The sequence below is a fragment of the Sciurus vulgaris genome, assembly GCF_902686455.1.
Source record: "Sciurus vulgaris genome assembly, chromosome: 1".
Lineage (NCBI taxonomy): Eukaryota > Metazoa > Chordata > Mammalia > Rodentia > Sciuridae > Sciurus > Sciurus vulgaris.
The window spans coordinates 1,726,797-1,732,814 of NC_136461.1; the positions used below are offsets into that span (position 1 = coordinate 1,726,797).

Below are 6,018 nucleotides of genomic sequence, written 5' to 3' on the forward strand. Positions count from 1 at the left end.
CCCCTGCCCCTCGTGGTGGGGTGGAATGCTTGCATCCTGGAGCCCCCACCAGACCACAAAAAGGGGCAGGGGGGGGGGCAGAGTCAGCTCACCCTGGCGTGGGAGGCGAGGCTGTCCTGCTTGGCCCATACCTGCCGAGAACCAGGAGTGTCACGTCCCTGCCGGCTGGAGGGACAGCGGAGCCCCCAGAGGCTCACCCCGGAGGAGACAGAGAGCCAAGGTACACCCCAGGGGAGTCTGCAGGGAGATCACAGTGACCCCAAACGTGTCCCAGTCAGGCAGGGGGCAGGAAACTCATTCAGCCCCAGCTGCCCCCTCCAGCCCCTCCAGAGATGCTCAACTTCGGGGTGCGAGGAGGTGGCCGAGGGAGCCGCCTGGGTGTGCTTCTGCACACAGGGCCCTTCTGATCACGTAACTCCACACGGGGTGCTTGCTGCTGTCCCTCCTCTGTGCTGTGACTGCAGTCCACATGGGTCCTGGGGACACAGATCGAGGGGGAAATTCCACTGTGCTGGAGAGGGATGGGGCAGTTCCTGGAGAAGGTCACCTTGCAGCTGTGACAAACTCCCCTCCCTCCATGCCTGAGTGGCTGCCCCTCCAGGTCCATTGTGGGGAGGGCTCCCCTGGTGGACTGGAAGGAGCGGGAAGGTGGGGCTTTCCTGGATTCATGATAGAGTTCCCCGAAACTCAGGATCGGCCATAAGGACAGCCCTGCGGCCAGGGCTGGGGGCGGCTCCCATCAGGAGGCTGTGGCACAGGGGCTGTGAGCCAGTCGCAGACGCCCTCCCCTGCTGGGTGGCTGCTCCTCTCCCAGGCCAGCAGAAGTCTCGAGGTTTGCTCCCTGGGCGCAGAGCTGCCAGCAGAGAGCCTGCCTTCAACTGCAGCGTGGCTCCTGGACGTCTCCCGGGCTGTCTGGGAACCTCCTGGGGGACCCAGCCAAGGCCCTGCAGGCCCTGGCGTCCAGGGCTGCCAGCATCACCCGTGCTGCGCCTCAGGCATCAGGCCCCCTCCTGGGATCCTCCAGTCATTTCCTGGGAACAGGCAGGAACCAGCAGTCCAGGGCCCGCAGGTGTCCGTGGAAAGAGAAAGGCCAGAAAGAACAGAAGGCGTCCGTGAGAGGACGCAGACTACCTGGGAGAAGAAAGTCGCCAACCAAGTGTTTCAAGAAAACCGCCCAGAGCTGACAGCTCCAGGTCACACCCTTGTGAAACACCGAACCCTCCGGACAAAGAAACGATTCTTTTCAAGTCGGAAGAGGATAAATGAGTGATTTCCCCCGTATTTTGATTGGTGCCTCATAATTGCACGCGATGGTGGGATTGCTGTTACGTGTTCATGTGCACACAGGACACAGCGGCGTGGCTCATGCAATGTCGCTCTGCAGCACTTCCCTCCCCTTCCTTCCCACCTCCCCCTGTCCTTTCCTCCTCTCTACCCAGGTCCCTTCGGTTTTCATGAGATCCACCCCCTGCCACGTTCTTCTCTCTTTTCTAACTTCTTCATATGAAAGAAAACACATGACCCTTGACCTTCTGAGTTTGGTTTATTTCACTTAACATCATGTTCTCCCGTTCCATCCATTTTCCTTCAAATGACATGATTTCATTTTTCTTTATGGCTGAATAAAACCCTTGAGGGATTAGGAGTGCGGCTCAGGGGCAGGTGCTTGCCTCGCATGCTGGAGGCCCTGGGTTTATCCCCAGTACTGTGAAGCATAACAAAACAACAAAACAAAAAGTGAGGTAGATACCTCATTTTTAAAAACGCTTCATCCACTGATGGACACCTGAGCAGGTTCCACAGTCTGGCTGCTGTGGACAAAGAGAAGAGTCTACAAGATTCTAAGGGGAAGAAGCCAAAAGCAACAGAATCTCCCCCCAACTTTTAAACAGACGCCCTGGAGGCAAGAAGGCGATGGGGCAACGCTTGGAAAACTGAACGACAAAAAAGAAATCCCCGCTCGTTGAGGACTCTACCCAGCCCCTCGCCCTTCCACTAAGGTGGGAGAACAAAGGCATTTCCAAGTCCTGGACAACGTAGGTCCCACGCATTCTTTATCAGAAGTTAGCACAAAACGCACTCCAAAGCGTGAGGGAGTGAACCCAGAAAATGCACACTGGAGGCGGGAGGAGAGCCGCAGGACCTCCCGGAGGCAGCGCCACCAGCGTCTGCAGTGGTGGGCACAGATGTGATGCAGAGCAGCCCGGCCCTGTGCAAGCAGGGGAGCAAGGACGCCATCGCCCGCCTCTCTGGTCATTTCTGTCCCTTGTTTTCATTTCGGGTTGACTCCACTTCCAAGCTTGCCTGGCTGACCTTGACCCTGTGCAGACCAAGTTCCTGTTTCCTCTCCGTATGAGTTTCCTGTGGCTGCTGTAACAAATGGCCACAAATCCAGTGACTCCACACAACACACGTCTAGGTTTACAGTTCTGCAGGCCCGAAGTCCAGATGGGTCTCTGGGCTCTAGTCAAGGGGTCGCCTCTAGAGTACATTTGTCTTGTGTTCCAGTTCCTAGAGACTTCCCGTGTTCTGAGACTCACGGTCGCTCCCAACTCCAAAGCCTGCAGGCTGGTGGAACTCCTTCATGTCTCTTCATTTCCACACGGACTGCTCAGCCTGCCTCCATCACATGTAAGGTCCCTTGTGATTATGCTGGGCCACCCACAAAATTCGGGTGACACTCCCCACTTTAGATCAACTGATAAGAAACCCTAATTCCTCTTAGTAGAATTTGCCCTACTGCCCTTCTGCCCTGAGTTACTCTTCTTCTCCAACCTTTGCTCCAGCTGAGGAGGCCACTTCTACCTCAGGGCCTTTGCACTGCTATTCCCTCTGTCTGAATGCTGCTCCTTAGACCAGCACTGGCTCTCTCCTCACTCACTTATGTCTCTGCTCCAATGTCACCAGCCCAGGGAGGCCTCACTTGAACACTAGCAGGGAAGCCTGCTGGAAACCGAGTTCTTGCCGCTCTGTGCCAGTGGCACTTAGATTCTTCTAGGCTGCCTGCAATGATAAGTTTAGCTGGTGCTGCCTCCACCATGAGCATTGGCTCAAGGGGCAGGAGAGGCTTTGGTCTGGTTTGCTCCCTGCTGCCTGCTTGGGGCCCGTGGCCATGCCTGGCACAGAGTAGGTATGCACTCACTCTATGTCTCTTGAACAAGCAAGGCTCACACTGTGGACTGCACCTCGGCAGGGTCAGCCGTTTCCCACTGGCTCCACCAACTCTCCAGTGGGTGCAGGGGAGACTCACCTGCCAGACTCTGGCTCACCCGCCAAGATGCCTGCCTTTCCTTCCACCGACCGACAGCACCAACCTGTGTCTGCCACATGGGTCTGCCAGTGGTGGACATTTCATAATTCCACACAGTGCGTGCCCTCTGTTTCTGGCTCCCTCCACCCAGCAAGGTCTTTCCAAGGTTAGGTCGCAGGGCAGCGGGTAGAAGCTTCCTTCCCTTTAAGGCTGAGTGATGTTCCGTGCTGGGTGGGCCACATTTCACCTACCAAAGGGGCTGCAATGCTCAGCGGCTAGGCTGGCAGCCTTAGGGGTCTGTCTGTGTTAGGCAACAGGACTGGAAGCCAAAGGAAGGGAGCAGTTGACCCTAGCGGGGGTGCCCTTGTGGGAGGCGCACGCAGGGGCGGGTCGCACGGAGAGCTTCCAGGACTCGGTCAGGTTCACTTCAATGGCGGGCCCTCACTGAGCGGCCACGGCGCGCCGCGTGCATACTTGGCTCGTTTGCTGGGTTCAAAAGTTAGAAGACTTTGAAGACTTTTGAAATGTGAATGCTGAGTAGTGCTCTTTAAACAGCAGCTTCCTCGGGATCTAATTCCGTGTGACAACCTCTGCCTTTATTCAAGGATGGGGGCTGTGGTGCTCAGCGCGCTGGCCACTTCTGGAACATTCCATCACAAGGAACCCAGGAAGCAGACATCCCCTGCCCGCCCCCAGCCTCCAGCCCCCAGCAACATCAGTCTGTTTTCTGTACCTGGGCATTTCGTGATGGGAATCCTGTAAGACGTGGCCTTGGATGACGGGTCATGTCCACTCGGCCTCATGTCCTCTGGGTTCATCTGAGCAGAGCATATGCCAGGGCTCCATTCCCATCTCTGGTCACACGAGTCTCCCTTGCATCTGCCCATTCCTTCAAGATGTGATGCTCCTCGCTCGCTCCTTCGTGGGATTCAGCTCCTGCAGAGGAGTTGGGGGCCTGGGCTCCTGCCGGGCGCTTCCGGAACTCTGAGGGTGGGTTTCGCAGCCTGCCAACCTCAGGCTGACCTTCAGAGGCAAGGGCTTTGGAGGCGGGCTGCAGCGAAAGCCAGTCCTCGCCACTGAGGCCGGCTCAGCCCAGGGCGAGACCTTTCTGAGGTCTTGGGACAAGACAAAAGAGCAGCCGCGATTCCAGAGCGGTGTTCTTCCTTAGCAGAAAGCTCACACACAAAGGGAACGCTGACCTGATGGGGAAGCAGCCTTCAATGAATGACATCATCCAGAGAACATCAATCTTGGTTCGGACGATTTATTTATGTTAAGAAAGCCGCATACAATGCTGAGTTTTCAATGGCTTTGTTTAAGTGATAGTTTTGCCTCTTTAGTGAAAGTTGGAGCGATGATAAACAGCTCCAGCTGTAAAAATTAAAGGCGGAGGGGAAGTCAAGGTGATTACAGAAAAATGCTGAGTGGGGAGGGTACTTGGCCCTTCCATCCTCTAAAAATCACCCTGCACCACGACGTGCACGAACAATTACCTGCTGTTTATCAAGTAACCTCTTTAAAAGTGCCACGTTCCGATGAGGAGCTGTTATTTCTCTGATGTGAAAACGGGCTTATTCGTATTTATTAGAACAACATTGTCCCTTGTGGTCCAGGCTTCACGGACACTTAGTAGACACTTATTTTTTTTAATGACACCTTTTAAGGTTGGAAATGTGTTACTAGAAGATACTGAGTGTGACCTTCACATGTGTTAGTGAGCCCCCCAAATGAGCCCCCAAACCACTGGCCAGGGCATGGGACCTCCCCTTGCCCCCAAGGAGCCACAGCCCAGTCCTGGGGAAGTGTGGGAAGAGGGGGACTCAGGAAGCACAGATCCCAAATGGCTGAGTCCGTCTGGACCCAGGTGAACACACTGGCATCCAAGATGCCCTGGGACCAGACTCAGGGTCTCATGGTAGAGGAGCCAGGAAAAGGTCCCAGGCAGAGACCCCTCTGTGGCAGTGGCTGCACAGCTGCTCAGGAGGGCCCGGGTCTTGCAGGTCCTTGTAGCTAAGTCCCTGGGACGAGAGCTTTGCAGTCGGGAGCTCTCCGTGGGAATCCCACTCTTGCCTCCGAGGACAGATCCTTGCGTAGGTTGCTGAGGTCGGCAATCCTCAGTGTCCCCACCTGTGAGGAATAGTGCATCCCTTGTCACGTGGGATCCTTTGATGGCCATGTGGCACTGCGTTGCAACCCACGAGTGGGAGGCTGGCCAGCACCTCCCAGGACAGCAGCTGGCCCAGGGCTCCCCATCCGGACCTGGTGGCAGGGTCTCCCTCCCAGGACATTCTTTCTGCCCAGCTTCCCACCCCTGCTCTCCTGCTGAGCTCCACACTGGCAAGCAAGAGGCCCTTTCTGCTGGGCCCTGGTGACTTGCTCCCTGCTGGATCCCCAGTCACATGTGCTGGATGCCGGGCAGCCAAGTGAGAGCCAAAACCGAAAAGGGAGAAAGGGCTCAGCCTCCACACGCAGTGCAGCCCGCGTTCTGCCAGGGTGCCCTCCTCTCCCCTGTCTTTCTCTAGCTGCCCCCACTGGTGGACCCAGGAGTCCTGCTCACTCAGGACCCTGACACACTCATTCACCACTCACTCCTTCACTCACTGAGCACCAAGCACAGCCCCAGCCTGGGCCAGGTGCCAGGGCTTTAGAAGTGGCAAGATGCCCTGGACATTCCAGGTTGGGAGGAGGACACACCCTGACCCGGACAAGAGCCTTCAGACTGTGCTGTAGGACCCTCTGCCCTGCAGGGTCCGCTCAGAGGTGGCTGA

General features: G+C 56.5%; 1 long non-coding RNA gene across 2 annotated transcripts; it reads right to left on the reverse strand.

Moving 5' to 3' along the window:
- Positions 1 to 1,528: 1,528 nt before the first annotated feature.
- On the reverse strand, positions 1,529 to 5,718 carry LOC306666932. Of its 2 annotated transcripts, XR_013765429.1 has the most exons (3): positions 5,560 to 5,718; positions 3,984 to 5,377; positions 3,632 to 3,890 (listed from the first exon to the last, which is right to left on the reverse strand). It is a non-coding gene; the product is annotated as an uncharacterized lncRNA (long non-coding RNA). The 2 variants fall into 2 exon arrangements; XR_013765428.1 differs by lacking the exon at positions 3,632 to 3,890 and adding an exon at positions 1,529 to 1,811 and having other exon boundaries at positions 3,984 to 5,718.
- Between the last annotated feature and the right edge of the window lie 300 nt (positions 5,719 to 6,018).